Source organism: Magnolia sinica, chromosome 6 (assembly GCF_029962835.1).
Source record: "Magnolia sinica isolate HGM2019 chromosome 6, MsV1, whole genome shotgun sequence".
NCBI lineage: Eukaryota > Viridiplantae > Streptophyta > Magnoliopsida > Magnoliales > Magnoliaceae > Magnolia > Magnolia sinica.
Genome location: NC_080578.1, coordinates 63740183 through 63757465, shown reverse-complemented (window position 1 = coordinate 63757465; position 17283 = coordinate 63740183). Strand labels below are relative to the sequence as shown.

General features: G+C 39.1%; 1 long non-coding RNA gene across 1 annotated transcript; it reads left to right on the top strand.

Moving 5' to 3' along the window:
- Window positions 1–13122: 13122 nt before the first annotated feature.
- LOC131250055 (uncharacterized) lies at window positions 13123–16265 on the top strand. The gene is made up of 2 exons (XR_009173021.1): window positions 13123–13639; window positions 15723–16265. It is a non-coding gene; the product is annotated as an uncharacterized LOC131250055 (long non-coding RNA).
- Window positions 16266–17283: the final 1018 nt, after the last annotated feature.

Sequence of the window (17283 nt, the reverse complement as noted above, 5' to 3'; positions counted from 1 at the left end):
TACTCTCCTAAGATCCATCCCTTGCCTTGGTGATTCTTGAGCATTAAATCCATACTTTTTAGCACCCTTTTTCAATTCAAGCACATAAATTCACCTTGCAACACATACATGAGTAAAATAGAATATTAAATAAATTCATGTTCATAAAACCAAGATATAAATAGAGAAAATTATACAATATTTGAGTCTCAACACCTTACAATCCAACACTCTCACAAGCAACTTCAACACCTATTTCATAAATGCCAACACTCCCTCACAAGCGACTCTAAAACCAAATCACAACATATTATAGGGTATGCATGATTAGTCGAGTAATTATTACTTCTAATTCATACAGCTGATTGGCGAAAGCTAGGATACCAACATTATATCACGAGTCCTTATTTAGATCATGTGGCTCATTACAGCATGTAGCAACTCCTCAACAGTGTTCCTTGATTCAAATTTAGGTATCACCCATTTATCTCATAAATAAGCGATTCTAAAGGTATGACATAATACCCAAATGTATAAGGATTAATTCGGTATGGGACGTCACCCAAACAACGAGTATGATCACTCAGTTCCAAAGTGTAGACTTGTCACATAAAACTAAAATCATTACAAGGAAATGACTCGTCACCCAACTCCATTCACGCTCGGGTTATTTGAATAATACTCTGACACTGAACCATCGGCTAGGTAATTTGATAGGGGCCATTCGAATAACAATATTTTACCTCTATCAGTGCTCACTGGTCACTACAGGGAGGCTCGTTACCCCAGCATCGGCCGACAACTCAGACACGATATCCCATACCAACATGCTCGCCTCATGAGTCTTAGTGGGATCATATTGCACTAACGGTTATGAATGGACTCGTCCATTGGGAACGGGGTATCCTAGATTTAATTTACTCGTATCATATATTGTGAACATACACGATCAGTCTGCTAGTTGACTAATTTGATTGACCTGGGAGAACTCCAGCGTAATCGGCATTGGGTGCAAGCATCCCATGTAGTCCAACTACTGTCGGTCATCCATGTTCGCCCTGGGTTGATCGAACAAGCATAGGGTGGTTGACCTAACTCAGGTCACCCCTTGGTTTGAGTGATTTATCGACTGACCCAACATTGTAAGCAATTATAAACATTGCTAAAGACTAACAATTCATTAGGCAATCACAGCAAGATTTCATATGAAACTTAAATTTAACAATACAACCACCTAAGCATTTCATCAAACATGTGAGCATCAATAACATAACACCATCATCTAGGCATTTCATCGAACATGTGAGCATTAATAAAACCACACATTCACCTAGGCATTCCATCAAACATGTGAGCATCAATAAAATAATACATTCAATAACTTAGATATTTTATTAAACATGTGAGCATTCATAAATAAGCAATAACACACGTTGCTGTCAAATCAAAATGTGATCATGTTATCATACAATAAACTATATACAAACAACAGATCATTGACTGAGACCCTTAAGGGTCGATAAATGGCAACATAGGAATAATGGTCCGCACCTTTAGGAATCTTCGATTTTGAGCTCTTAGGGTTAGGGATTTGGAAAAAAATCATAAATTCGTAAATCAAAATCAAGAGAACACCATTAATGATTAGAAATCTATACTAGAGTGCTTAATTGAAGGGTAATATATAATTCTTACCTCTGATCTTTGGCATGGGTGGATTTGGTGGAGGTTTGGTAGTAGCCAAAGGTTTGGTTGAAAAAATACCAACCCTACAAGCACCAAGTTTTCCCTCACTCACACACACACACACACTTCTATTTCTCTTTCTTTTCTCTCCATCTCTCTATTTCTCTTTCTCTTCTCCTTCACCCAAGTTAGGGCATGAAATTCGTATGGAAAAAGGGGGTGTCCAAATGAATGTCTTATATATAGGGGTGTACATCGAGTCGAACCGAGTCGAGCTGGCCTTAGCTCGACTCGGCTCGAACACTGGCTGACCTCAGCTCGAACTCGGCTCGGCTCAGTCCTAGAGCTTGACTGGCCAGCTCGGCTCGGTTCGGTCAGCAGCTTGGGCCAACTTGGGTCGAATTCGCCATTGAGGCATTTCCACAAACACCTGAATTGCAACTTCAAAACCCCGCTATTTTATAAACAGAGGTAATGGTTTTACAGCTATTTTCTCAAACACCTTTTAAGTAACATTAAAAAAAGCACAAAAAAAAAAAAACCAAAGAGAAAAAAGGTATTAGTTTCATGGATCAACTTAAAATGTTGTTTGTAGAAGTAAGGCATGTGAGAGTTATATTGTGGTGTCTTTGGAGTTACCCTTAATATACAGCACCAACTGGGGTGACCATGGCAAGAAGAGCGATCATGATCTTTGCGTTGCAAAGTACTTTCCCTTAGTGGAATATGTTTTTCTCTTTGTTGGTTGAACCCTTTACTGAGCGGTCAATCTCACTTCGAAGTCACCTTTAGACTTGTGTTTTGGCTTCTTGCTCCCTTGCGATTTATACTTGTAAAATTTTGAAACAGATGCTTCCGTGGTCCTGCACCCACTCAAATCTACTGCTGTTGCTTCTCTTAACTCTTTGTTACTCTGTGTAACTATAGTTTCTCTAGTTGGCCTAACATAAGAAAAGAACAATGATCCTCTCTCTTTTCTTGGATGAATGCTCATTGTTTGGTTGGAATGTATTACCTGATGTGCATACCTTCCTTGCCACCAGCCACATTTTGTTGAGTCATTTTATCAAACAGTTGGTGAACAACATCAATAACAAAATAACCGAGTCACCAAACTAGTTCGATCCGAGTTCGATTCAAGCTGGATTCGATCCGAGTCGAGTAGAGCTGGGGCCTGCTCGAACTCGGCTCGAACTCATTTTCGAGCTCAAAAAATCAGCTCGACTCGGCTTGAACTCAGCTTTGAATTGAGTAGAATCGAGCTTTTTTGAGTCGAGTCGAGCAAGCTAACCAAGCTAGCTCGGTTCGTGTACACCCCTACTTATATAGTTCCAGAAGTTGTCTAAATGGCCCTAAGAGCTAGGTTTTCATTATATTAGCCCTATTGGAGGGTGATTTTAGCCTTTGGGGACCATAATGGGGTGTAGGAGTTAATATACATCATAGGATAATTATCCCTAATGATGATTTATGTATGGATATAATCAGCCTGTCATTTGGATGTGTCGATCGATGGGTATGATCAGAAATCAGTTTGACGGTCACTGATGGTCAATAGGGGCCAAGGCTATACGGATATGTGTGGGGAAATATTTTTAGTTGGACCTTGACTTTGGCCACGAATCGACGGTCCGAAAGTCACAACTTCGTGAAAGAACAAAGTGACTAGTTTCACTTAAGTTCCGAATTTTCAAGGTATTCACACAACCTAAGTACTTGTTGTGAGAGTCTAAGTTGAGTGATTCGGGATGCGATCTCAGTTCGATGTCCTGCGATGGATGTCAAGCCTACTAAGACGAACGTCTTTCTATAGTCTCGAGTTTAGTAGCCCACTAACGAGCAGTTTGGATCTCGTTTGGATAATTAGGGCATTTCTGGAATGAATTGGGTAAGGAGATTTCTTGTGTGTAATAATTATGGTCTGGATTAGCTAAGTCCATAGTGTGGCCTATTCACAATTAGCAAAAATTGTGATTTGACCATAATCACTCTAAACTGTTGGTTCGTAGGCTAAATGAGTAGCTGAGTTGATTTGGTTTGTTAATTAAGATCCGACCCCTAGTTATCTTAGCTTTATATAGGTCTTTATTTAGTTATAGTTGTGTCGATTAGTTAGTAATAGTTGGCTAGATTTAATCCCTAGATGAACAAATCATGAGGCTAGACTTGATGTCTAAGTGATCGAGGTAGATTCGTAGCTTTCTATAGTTGATTAATCATATTTGTGTGGTTTTTTACTAGTACCACCCACATATAGGCTCACCTCGAGCGTTAAGGGCCAGTAAGTGACAACGTAGGCTAGTTATATCGAAAATTTTCAAGGATTTTTAGAAATTCAAAATAACAAAGATCCAGGACATTACACATTTTCTAGTAAAGGATTCTCGAATTTTCGAGAGAAGTCGGCCAACCAAATTGGGAATTCAATCAGCTGAATTGGGAATTCATCCAGCTGAATTTTGGCTTGGGCTAGTGAGCCGAATTTTGGATAAATCCTATCCCACGCAATCTAATAGCTGTTGGAACGAAATCATTGGAATTCGTCCAGCCGAACTTATTTATAAGCTGACCGAATTTTTAAATCCTTTGGCTATAAATAGGGAGCTTCTCTCATTTTATTCTACAACAAAATTCACTCGAAAACCTTCTGCAAGTAAGAGAAAATCTCAGGTCCTCGTCAAGCTATTTGTACTAGATTTAATATTTTATTTAGCTTATTCAATTCCCTTTCTTAAGCTAATCTTAAATACATTTTAGAGAGTAATCTATACTCCACTTGAGAAACATAGAATTGAATTTGCAGCATTAGGGTTTACATTCATTGAAATACATTAGATCCCTATATTCTTTCTCGTTGAGCACATATTGCCTCCTCTACACTCAAGCAAGAAAATCACTGCTTTAAGCTTCGACCACATCTTCGAATCGTCATTTGAAGATAAATACAATTGTCAATTATATTCTTTATTTAAGTTTTTCTGAAATAGCCCGAAAATCTCTGTGGGTTGATTTGTGATAGCCCGTGAAAATCACAAAAGGAATTGATTTATGATAGCCCGTGAAAATCACAAAATGGGTTGATTTGTAATAGCCCGTTAAAATCACAAAGGGGTTTTGTTGTGATAGCCCATTAAAATCATAAGAATTGTAAAAGGCTGTTAAGGTGAACCTGAGAAAACCTTGGTATAGTTAAAGCCAAAATTACGAGGATAGTAATTTTAGGAATGGAGTAGGTGTGAGTTTAAGCACCGAACCACTATAACCCCTTATGCCTATGTGGTGATTGTTTATTTCATTAATTGTAGTGAATGTTATATTTATTTTGTTCTTTGTGGTGAATGCTATATTTATTTCATTGTCTCTTGCTAGTTTGAAAGTTTAATTTTAAAGACATTGTAATATAAGGTTGTCCTGCCTAAAATTCTAGGTGAAGCTTGTCCTACGAATTATTTGGAATCAAGATTTTAATACTTTGGGCGATTGCGATTATTTATTCTGCTTTATTTCGAAGAATTTGATATTATCCTATTCACCCCCCTTCTAGGATATTAATAGCTCATCTTTCAAGTGGTATCAAGCGAGGTTACTCTTTTTGGGATTTACTTCCTAGAGCTAGATCCAGAGCTATAAGATGTCAAATTTCGAAAGTTTATACATTCCTAGGCCACCTCCCTTTGATGGCTCAAATTATTTATATTAGAAAGCCAGGATGGGGATCTTCCCCAAATCCATTGATGAAAGTATGTGGTAGGCCATTGTGACACAATGGATCCCTCCAATTATTAAAGTAGTAGTTGAGAATGGAACCATGTCCATAAAAGAAATTGCTTATACTTTTTAGATGACTATTCAGAAAAGTGAAAGTAGTGCTAATGCAAAAGCCTTAAATGCAATAACTCGTGCTCTATCACCATATGAATTCAAAATGATCATTTCGTGTGATATAGCTAAATAAGTATGAGATATTCTTGAAATGACACATGAAGGTACTAACATTGTAAAAAAGTATAAGATCCAAATCCTCACAACCAAATTTAAGAAAATTTGTATGGAAGAAAATGAGTCTTTTATGAACTTCCATACGAAATTGAATGACATAGTTAATTCTATGTGAGGTCTTGGAGATAAAATCCCTGAAAGTAAGGTTTGTGTAAAAATATTGCGATCACTTTCTGATATGTTTAATTTGAAAGTTATTGCTATACAAGAATTAAGGGATACCGATATTATGAAGGTTGAGAAATTAGTTTGATCTCTTCAAACTTACAAGCTGAATTTCAAAGCCCCTAAGATCAAGTCCATTGCCCTTAAATCCTCTAAATCTAAATTAAAGGATTCTAATGTAAATTCAGATATTGAGGAAAATGAGGATGGTATGGCTATGTTGGCAAAGAAATTCTATATAATTTTTAAAAATAAGAAAAGAACAGATTTTCAAAAACCGCTTGACAAAAGAAAAGTAAATTTAAACTATCGAAATTAATCTAAAACAAAAGATACTCAATGCTTCAATTGTTCTAAATATGGGCATCTTGCATCTAAATATCCTAAAAAGGATAAATCAAGAAGAAAAGGCATGATAGCTACTTGGGATGAATCATTAGAATCTGAAACTAATTCAAAAACTGACGAATCAGACCAGGAAACTGTAAATGATCTAAAAGCCTTTATAATTATAGCCAGAATCACTTCCTCATATGATTGCAAAACATCTGATTATAAAACTCCAAGAAGTGACTTTGAAGATAAAGATGATCTTCAAGTTGCATATGATGCCCTATACAGAGAAAGTTGTAAGACTGGGACCAAACTGAAAATTCAAAAAGAAAATTGTGCAAATTTTCAATTAGAACTTGAAAAGGTTGTTTTAGAAAATTCTTAATTTTTCGATTGTTTTGAAAAAGCTAAGTTAGATTTAAGTCTGTAAATTTCTAAACTGCAAAAACAAAAATTTGAAAATGAGATATTGAAACTTGAAGTTTCCTCCCTTAGGAATTTAAAGGATACTGGGAAATATACCTAAGGTGACTAGAAACTTGAAAAGTTGTTAACCTCATCTCGGCAATGCGGTGATAGATATAGACTGGGTTATATTAAAAATAACATTTTAAAGTATAAGGATTATGCTCTTACTTTTGTAAAAGGAGAGTTGTCAAACTCTAAAGCAGAAACTCTAAAAGAGTTAAACTATAAAAATAATAACTTCAAAAATACAAAACCCTTTCAAGTCTTTAATGTAAAAAATTATGCTAACTACCACAAATATTAAAGGAGTAATAATAGAAATTCTCCTTTAGTTGATAAAATTGTGGACTTGCTCAAAGAGCTATTGAAATCCAACTTAAGTAAGAAAGGAGTAAATAGAACTGGAGAAATCCTAACTCCCAAACACAGCGAAAGGTAAGAGACCCTCCTAAACCTAGAACCATAATGAAATGGGTTCCAAAGGTTAAGTGTCTTGTTATCCACATAGCTTTCAAAGCAAATGGCCATTCAAGATGGTGCCTGGATAATGGATGTTCTAAACATATGACATGTGATAAAACTATTCTATCAAACATCAACCAAATCGATGGCGGCTCAATTACATTCGAAGATGGTAGCAACTGTAAGATTATCAACAAATGTAATGTATAATTTCCCAACTTACCTCTCTTCAAAAATATTTTATATGTTGAAGGGCTAAAACATAATCTTATAAGCATATCTCAAACCTATGATAATAAACATAATGTAAAATTTTCGGATCACAATTGTGAGATAATCAATAATAAAGGACATGTGATATTAAATGGTCGCAGAACATATGAAAATTATTATATAATTTATGGTTCTTGCTCAACAAATCATTTATGCTACAAGGTCCAAACAGACGATATTGAACTATGGCATCAACGTCTTGGACACGTAAACTATAGAGATCTATATAAATTGAGCAAAAGATATCACTAAGTAGCTTACCCAAATTGAAAAGGATAGAAAACAAAATATGTGACGCCTGTTAGATAGGCAAGAAAATCAGTAGTCACAAGAAAATGAACTCCTTAGCCACTACAAGACCTCTTGAACTACTCCATATGGATTTAGTTGGATCAACTAGAACGGAGAGTAGAGGTGGAAAGAAATATTTCCTAGTTGTAGTTGATTACTACACTAGATATTCATGGGTAGCCTTTTTAAGAGAAAAATCGGATGCTCTTGATGAAGTAGAAGTCGGAAAACTAATAAAGCACGTCCAGATTGAAAAGGAATTATCTATGGTCAGAATAAGGAGTGATCATGGAACCGAATTTGAAAATAGAAATTTTGAGTAATTCCGTAATGACTATGGTATACTGTATGAATTTTCTACTCCAAAACACCTCAACAAAATGGAGTTGCTAAAAGGAAAAATAGAGTTTTACAATAAATAGCTAGTGTAATGCTAAATAGCATGAATTTACTTAAATATTTATGGGTTGAAGCTATGAGTACTGCATGTTATATAATTAATCATATTTACATTAGATCAGCTAAAAACAAAACAACTTATGAATTATGATTTAACAAAAAACATACTGTTAAATATTTATGAACTTTTGGAAGCAAATGCTTTATTTTACGAGATTGAGAAAATTTGGACAAATTTGAAGCTAAAAGTGATGAGGGAACATTCCTAAGTTATGCTTTAAACAGTCGAGCATACCAGGTTCTAAATAATAGAATTGGGGTTATACAAGAATCAATAAACGTGCTAATTGATGATCAACCGATCATTCCCAGTTTTAATAAAGATGATGACAATAATGATATCAGTTTGGTTAATCAACCAGGATCATCATCTAAATAAGATAATATTGAGTTAAGGTTAGTCAAAGACCATTCGACTGATCAAATACTTGGTGACCCTCACACTGGTGTTTAGACCAGAAGACAATTTAGAAATATATGCAATCATGTATGTTTCACTTCCCAGATTGAACCAGCTAATGTAAATGAGACACTAGCAGATGAAAGTTGGATCTTGGCCATGTAAGATGAATTGAACTAATTTGTAAGAAATGATGTATGGTATCTTATATCGAAACCAACTAATAAACATGTGATTGGAATAAAATGGATTTTCAAAAATAAATCTGATGAATTTAGTAACATTATTAGAAGCAAGGTTCGTCCGGTTGTGCAGTTATACTCAAATTGAAGGTATTGATTATGATGAAACCTTTACGTCAGTTCCATGTCTTGAATATATCAGACTATTTATTTCCATTGCTCGTTTTAAAAAGTTCAAAGGTCAGACCAAGTTTGTCGTAGTAGCCGTCAACTACTTTACGAAGTGGGTAGAAACAGAGCCACTAGCAAAGATAATTGAGTAAAAGATCACCGACTTTGTTTGGAAGAATATCATATGCAGGTTTGGGATTCCTCGGACCATCGTCTCTAATAATGCAAAGCAATTCGATAACAAACAGTATCAGGAGATGTGCAAGAACCTTAGAATTCACAATGTCTACTCACCGCCACGACATCCACAAGAAAATGGGCATGTTGGGGTGGTTAACAAGATCATTAAGTATCATCCCCCGACTAAGCTCGAGAGTGCTAGAGGGTGTGGGCCGAAGAACTCCCTAAAGTCCTTTAGGCATATCGAACTACCACTCGAATAGCTACTGGGGAGACCCATTTCTCTTTAGCATACAGAGTAAAGGCAGTCACTCCCGTGGAGATTGGACTACGTACAGCCCGGACGGACTCATTCGATGAACAAGCCAATATCGATCTTATGGCCCTCAGTGTCGACCTTCTCGAAGAATGAAGGGAACAAGCTCAGGCTCGAACTATTGTTTGCCAATAGCAGGTATTACGCTTCTATAATACCCAGGTCAAGGTCAGAAGGTTTCGATTCAGAGATTTAGTTCTCCGGAAGACGTTCCAGAATACCAAGGAGATAGGATTAGGGACCTTGGGTCCGAATTGGGAAGGACCCTATGTGATATCAAGCACGAGCTGACCTGGTTCACATCGACTAGAGGACCTGACTAGCCAACTGCTCCCACACCCATGGAATGCGATGCATCTGAAGATCTATTACCCTTAAGTTGGTCAGTACGACACTCGCTATGTATCACTTGACTTTGAAATTATATTAATAAAGCTTCGACACATTACCCGACTAAGGTCTGACCAATATCTAACCAATGAATGAACTTGATCATATCAATGCCCGAGCTATGTCCGAGCTATCTGGATTGGACTGGTTTCTGTAAAATGCCAATCAACGTCCGATCGATACCTGAGTTTCAACTTGGGTTCAGTTCGACTTACTCATGCAAAGTAAAAAATGATTTACTCAACTTAGAAATTCAGAATCCAAAAGAAATCTTTCAAAAAAGAAGTATTTCCATTGATAAGGCCCAAAGGGCATGATTACATTGGTTAAAACCTAGAAAAATACATGTACATCGATCTACAAATGCTTGAAGTGCTTGGAGCTAAAAAAGGCATAAGTAGGCAGCGCTTGAAGTGTTGAAGCTGTAAAAGGGAAAGGTATTGTAGGATGAAGGAAATACTGCTTTGCAAAACTCGACACTCATGCCTCGGCTTCGGGAGGCTGCTCGGGAGCAGCCTCATCACCCTACCCATCAGAGCCCGACTCGGTCTCGTCAAAGCAGGACAAATCTAGCTCGTGGAAAGACTCCCTCATGGCCCTGATGCATGCACTTGGGGTAACCCTGGCGAAAGAGGTAATCCCTGTCGTCCAAATACAACTAGGAGGCCTTGAACTCCTCCACCGCATCCTTCCGAGCCAGGGCGAGAGTAACCTTTGTCCCTGCCTTAAGTTCCTCGAGCTTGCCCAAGGTCTCTATGAGCTTAGCCTAGCAATCCATGTACTAGGCCTGGGCCTCTTCTAGCTTCGCCGCCATCTCGGTCTTCTCCGCAGTAGCCGCTTCGAGGGCCGTCTTCGCTACTCTTAGCTCGGCCTCCGTAGCCATAGCCGGAGCCTCCGACTGGGTCACCTTCTGATCGACCCCACCCACCAGTTCTCATATCCGAGCAAACTCGACGTGCGCCTTCAACACACACAGGGTAAAATACAACAAGAAAGAAAGAATAAGTTCGGCACGAGCATTTTTTTTAAAAAAGACCATGACATAGTTCTGAAGAGTATCTTACCCCAAGGAGGCCCGTCGTCACGTGGGCCAAGGCCGAATCCATAGAGGAGTCGAACAGATTACCGAACTCCGCCTGTGGCATGTGGCGATCAGCCCAAGAGAGGATCTCCTCAACAGTTTGGTGAAGACCTCGTGGGTGAGCCGCCCCATCAGCGCCCAAAGACAGAGCTTTCGTGGGAAGCTCGGCAGCCCCTTGCACTTCGGCCGGAGTAGCCTCTTCTGGGATGACTGTCCCTGCCACTTTAGCAGCGCTAGAGGAAGTTTCCACCTTCATACCCTCTCCCTCTCCCTCTATCACAATAGGACAGGAGGGGCCAACCTTCTCCTTGCTCTTAGAGGAGGCCTTGATCCTCTTCTTTTTTAGTGCCACCGTCTCATCCCTGGCAGGAGGGGCGCAGAGTTTAGGAGGCCGAAGCATAGGACGAGCTTCAGACATCTCTACATTTAAAGAACAAATGTCAGCGGAGTCCACAAAAAATACCCAAGTACTATGGCTCAGAAGTAGGTCTTACCCAATGGCTTACTGGTAAGAGTGAAGTCCAAGCCTGATTGAAGGAGTAGCTTAAGTTGAAGCATAACCCTCTAAGACCTTTTCTCCCAAGGGAGCGCTCTCGCCGCCTTGATTCGAGCAAGCGCTCGGCTATCGACCAGAGGGACTTGTTTAGGGACAACTGCATAGAGAAACAAACACATTAACTACAGTATCATCAGAAACTGACCAACTTGAAATAGACTAAGAATAGATGTCTGAGAAATGTTTACCTGGGTTGGAAAATGCTATAGGGACCCAATGTTGATCTGAAGGCAGATCGGCTACCTCCCAACACTCGGATGCCTAAAACCATTTGTCCCTTCAGTTCTTGTTGGATGATGGTGGGTCGGTAATAAGGCTCCCCCCAGTTCCTCACCAGGTAGATAAATAGTGCCAGTTGAGTTGACTATGGTTTGGCTTGACTTGATACAAGTGGAGGAATTCCTCCACTGTTAGCTCGGGCTGTTATAGCTCGGCCCATAGGACAACACAATTGATCAACGCCCTCCAACCATTAGGGATCATCTGTCCTGGGGCCAAGTTCAGCCGAGTAAGCAGTCTCCTCACCACTCGCTGTGGAGGAAGTCGCAATCCGCACTGAAGGGCGACCTGAAAAATGGCAAACAATTCCTCTGGAGGTTGGTTCGGGAGTTTGTCTGGTAAGGGAAGCCGCATAATTATCGACTCAGGGATGTGGTACCTGACCCTTATCCGATCTAAATCCTTGACAGTGAGAGTGGAAGGCACTGGACCCCCAATCCCGTCTTGGTTAAACCTCTCTGTGTCATCCCCGACAGCGAAATTAGGCTCCGCGTCCGGCGGCCTTTTTGCTGGAGACGGTTCTGTGGCTCGAGATGCCGGGAAATCGACATTCTTCACCATCCTCAACGACGACGGTGGATTTGACATAACCCAAAGGCTATTGGATCCACGGTCATCGCAAGAAGCCCCCTCCCATGAACCAATGGAATCTGACATTGCGGTCGTTGAAAGGAAAAAGAAAGGAGGAGGGGGAAAATAGGTGATTGGAAGCTCACCGGAGAAGGAGGTCCGCACGGAACATTGGTGACCACAGGCACTGTAATCCCTTTGTGGCATTTGGAAGGAGATGACTGGGAAGAAGATGAAAATCGCAAGTGGGGACGATAATGTGCTAGGGCTTCCCTTATATAAGGTGGCTATGTGGCATTGTTTGAGTGCACCCATCAATGAAGGTCGATGTCCCTTCGACTTCCCCCCTACAGACATGTAGCGTGACCTTATGCGCTGCTCGACCCCACTATCAAGTACAAAGCCACGTGTCGCATTCCCATTCGACTATCACTGAAATGGCAGCTTAACGCCCCACATGACCTCAAACCTCAAAATGATACGCTGTGTCCATTACTGACATGTCTTGCGCATCGTGCTGGCAGCCGAACCTGGCATTAATGACTATATAACCTGACCTAACTCTGACCTAAACTTGGTTCGACTTACTCATCAACTGTCTTCGTGATTGGCTTGAAGAGTAAGGGGGGCTTATTGTTGGGTGTAAAAATAGTTAAGTCGGATAGGTCGACTTATGGAATGGACCAACTTTACAAAACAGCATGGGCCCTCGAAATCCGAGCCAATAAGGGCTTTTACGTCCAGGAACAGGCTGACCTTCAAGGAGGTCGATGCAGCTGTAAGGACCCTTGAAGAGAGTGCAATTGCAAGGTTACTCATATGGACGGGGGCTGACCAAGCCCGTAGGTCGGCAATAGATCAACCAAAATACGACCTTGGATTGGCAACATAGCTCAACTATAGCTTGGTAATAGCTCGCTTATAAATCGGCGAAGCAGTTGCCCATTACAGTCTGTCCATGGATCAAGCAGTCCGGTAATATCTCCAATGACTCGAAGATCTCTTCCAAGATCTTCGGAAGATAAGATCAAATCCCGATAGATTTGGGGTTGAGATAAAATCTCTGTATATATCCTGGATCTGAGCGGATTCCCCTCCAAATTATCAGGAAAGATTCCTCATGACGCCTACATTCTATTCCTATAAATAGAGATATCCATAACCTTTGAAAGGTACATATACTCATCCTAAGACTTGACTGGTGACTCTTTTCTAAGAGATCATCCCCCTTAAAGACCCAGAGGCCAGACTTAAGCATCGGAGGGTCCCTTGCACTAGCCAGGGTCTCCTTTGTTCGTTCCTTTTTCTTGTGCAGGTCCAGAAGGGTCAATCGGGGACGGTCTACCGGAAAATTGCATCAACAACAACATTATTTGGTTTTAAAAGATTCTTGGATCTGGTATCAAACTAAAATACCTTTAACCATGTTTCAATGCGCTTTGATGTCATGTATCCAGCATCAACATCTAGAGATTTTGCCATCTATAAAAAAAAAATTATACGATAAAACTCGAACCGGTAATATAAACAAGAGAAAAAGAAGAAATAGATCACCAAGAAAAATATAAACAAGAAAGAAAGCAATACATGATATCCAAAACCTAAAGAATCAATTACAGCAACTGTATCCCATTATTTTCTAGACTGCACTTCCAGCAAAATTCTCAACTTCTGAAGATTTTCAAAACCGATAACAAGCCCAAATCACAAAATAACATATTGCCAAAAAGGAATATCAACAAAAAACTAAAATTCCAGTTTCACAAAATCATGATCCGACCGAAGTCCGGTATTTCATGCCAAAATTTTTCTTTAAAGTACCATGCAGGAAGACATCCGGCACTAGAGTATCTTCTAGCAAACACCTTGTTTGCCATTTTCTCAAAATCACGGAAGGTATGATTTCTGAAAATCATGACAATATTCAGGTACAATGGAACCTAAGAAAAAAATACACTAAGGTCTTAAATGCTTACCTTCCGCTCAAGATATATCAAAGTGCCAACAATGCAAATAAAATTGCATTATATGGTGACACATGATGAATAGTATAAAATAAGAGTAGGAAAGGGAGTATACATGCATTACCAGCTTATCTAATAAGTTACCTTACAAAATCTACAGTGTAAAAGTAAAATCAGTCAAGATTCAAAATTCAATGGGAAGAAGTGAAGAACTATGATGACTAGGATTGCCCAATTGTTATGGGCTTTGAACCATGCACCATCCATGTTAGGGCCCACTTGATGGACTTCCTGATTCATACACCCCTGCCACATATAGACACAATGGCCTGATTTTATTTGTAGGAAGCTGTTATTTACTCTTACAATCTCTGTTGTCGATAGATGGACCTTTTTTTTTTTTTTTCACATTTGATAATTTCAGCAACATAAAGTTGTATTATTTTATCACCAAAAGCAGATAAAAGGGTATCTTTCGAGAAAAGCATGGAGTAAATATCAATTCCATATACTATCTCAAAAGTGTATATACCACTTATTGAGGTACTTTTTGTGTAAATCAAATCGAAAATCACCACATAATCCGGCTCCGTTGGGCCCACTGCCTCACAAATTAACAATCAAATCAATGACAGCTCCAGCAAAACGTACGACAATAAAATTGATGACATGGAGACATGGGGCCTATGTCAGCAGTTCATGTGGGAAGAGAAAACGGCTTTGGATTCCTTTTTTTACTAGAACATGACTTGGTTGAATCTAGACAATAAAGTGCATCTGAAGTTTGATGTTTTTAGTTCTTTGAACAAAGCAAAAGGTTAGAAGGACATTTTTATTTATTTATTGCTGTTTGGAGTGGATTTGCATTTCTATATTTACATGAAGAGTACATAAACATATTTTGATTATTTTTGTGAAAGCAGTACCCCTTTTTCCTCAACTTATTCTGTTCAAGGGCTCTTGATCATTTCATCTGTTCTGAGCCGAGCCAAATCATGGCACCCTCTATCCATGTGAAAACTAATATGATGTTTGATGAAACAAACATACATTTGTTTTTGGGCTGTGACCGCTGTGATAGTTTGCACCATTTAAAAAATGGCGGCAACTCTTCAACCGTACATGTCATAGTTGTACGACAATCCGGACCATCCAAATCTCTGACCTAAATGCCGACGGAGCGTAGGCCACAAATTACACTAAGAAGATAATAGAAACCATCTGCCTATTCCATTGGGATTTGGACCATCAACTTTTTATTACCTTTCACCACCTTTTGATAGCCATCAATTGGATGGTTAGGATTGGTTTGTCGGTGTGAATTTGGAGGATTAAAAAAAAAAAATGCTAAAAGACCAAGGAATTAAAAAGGCTCCTTCAGCATTAGCTAATCAATCTCTTAACTAGGCATTCCTATCATTTTTGAAATTTTGGAATGTTGCCCACTTCTTTTGAGCTCTAGCAGTAAAAGAGATTTTTTTTCCCTCCACAATGGACATGACATGCTTGATTTTGTAGAATTTAGTGACTTCTTACCCTTCCTCTGTGGCATCAACGGTTCCAGTCCTGTCGTACTGAATTACACTGGCCAGAGCTGTGGTATATATACCATTACCGGCACGGACCTGAACTTGCCTGCCATCACCATAGCCTTTCTAAACCAATCAAGAACCATTCAAAGAACGGTCACCAACATGGTTGCAAATGAGACTATATAACGTTGGTTGGAGTTCCCCTTTTGGAGTTTCAGTTTCAGTGACACCCAATCGTTTTTTCATCGGTAGAGGTCAGAGGCAGATTTTTAAGGCCATCATGAATAGCTCCATTTCCAGCTTCCGAAGAATTGGGCTCTATGGGAGCAATGGCCACATATCGATTGTTCCGTTATCCGTTATTTCAAAGATTGCATCTAACATAACTAACAGCTGAAAAAGATCTGTTGCTGCCGAGTGATTTTTTATTCTTTCCTATTGTGTGTGTAAATGTTGAAGCATCTTTGTGAAATGTAGTTCCAATTGATTAATTGAAGAATTCAAATAAATTGATTATGTTTCAAATAAATCCAATCCACGAGGTGCAGTCTTTGCATAGCATACACGGGTTTTCATTTTCAACTTGTAGGGGCCAATAGTTCGGGTAATCTGGACAATTGATCTGTTACATCCTATTATGGATGGACCATTCCCCAAAAATCTCCAAGATAGAACCCAATGACCAATATTGAGATTTTTTCTACTTGAATGTGGAGCATTGTTGTGTCTCTTCTTAACTGTCTATCTATAGCAATACATTGAAAGGTTAAGATTGTTTCCCTAGTATATATTTTTAGAGCATGGTGAGCAACTCCCTGCACTAATGAGGGAAAGACAGTACCCATCCACTGTACGTGCAGGATCCATTTGAATAGTTCCAAAAACCTTCTATATTGTATATGGGGCACACCTCATTTTTTTTATATACCATCCAGTCCATTCATAAGATGGAATCCATCAACTTAGGAAACCCAAATGATCAGTCCATTCCAAAACTAAAAAGGGATTTCTAGTTAAATAAAAAAGACTAGTGCACTTAGTCAAGTTACAAAACTAAGAAGAGAAACTGGACTTTATAGTTAGGGATTAGACAAGACAAATCCCTAATGAGGAATTAGACAATACAAATCCCTAAAAAAGAATTTGACAATACAAATCCCCAACTAGGGATTCAACAATACACATCCCTATAACAAATCCCTAATTAGGGGTTCGACAATACACATTCCTAATCAGGTATTCTAAATTGCAAAAAGCAACTATGAGAAGGAAAAAACCTTACTCATACTTGAGAATCCGAGATTTAGGAGCAGGACCAAGGTTTTGAGAGAGAGAGAGAGAGAGAGAGAGAGAGAGAGAGAGAGTTGGGGGTGACGAGCGGGCATGAGTCGGGTTAGGGGTATTTAGTTTTGCATTTATAGGGCACCTTTGCCGGCGCCCAGTTTTTGCTAGTGCTGGCAGAGGGTAACCCCATGCACCAGCTAAGCCCGGTTTTGTTGTAGTGTTTTAACAACAAGCAAGGAAATTTCTTCCAGAAATGCCAAAAA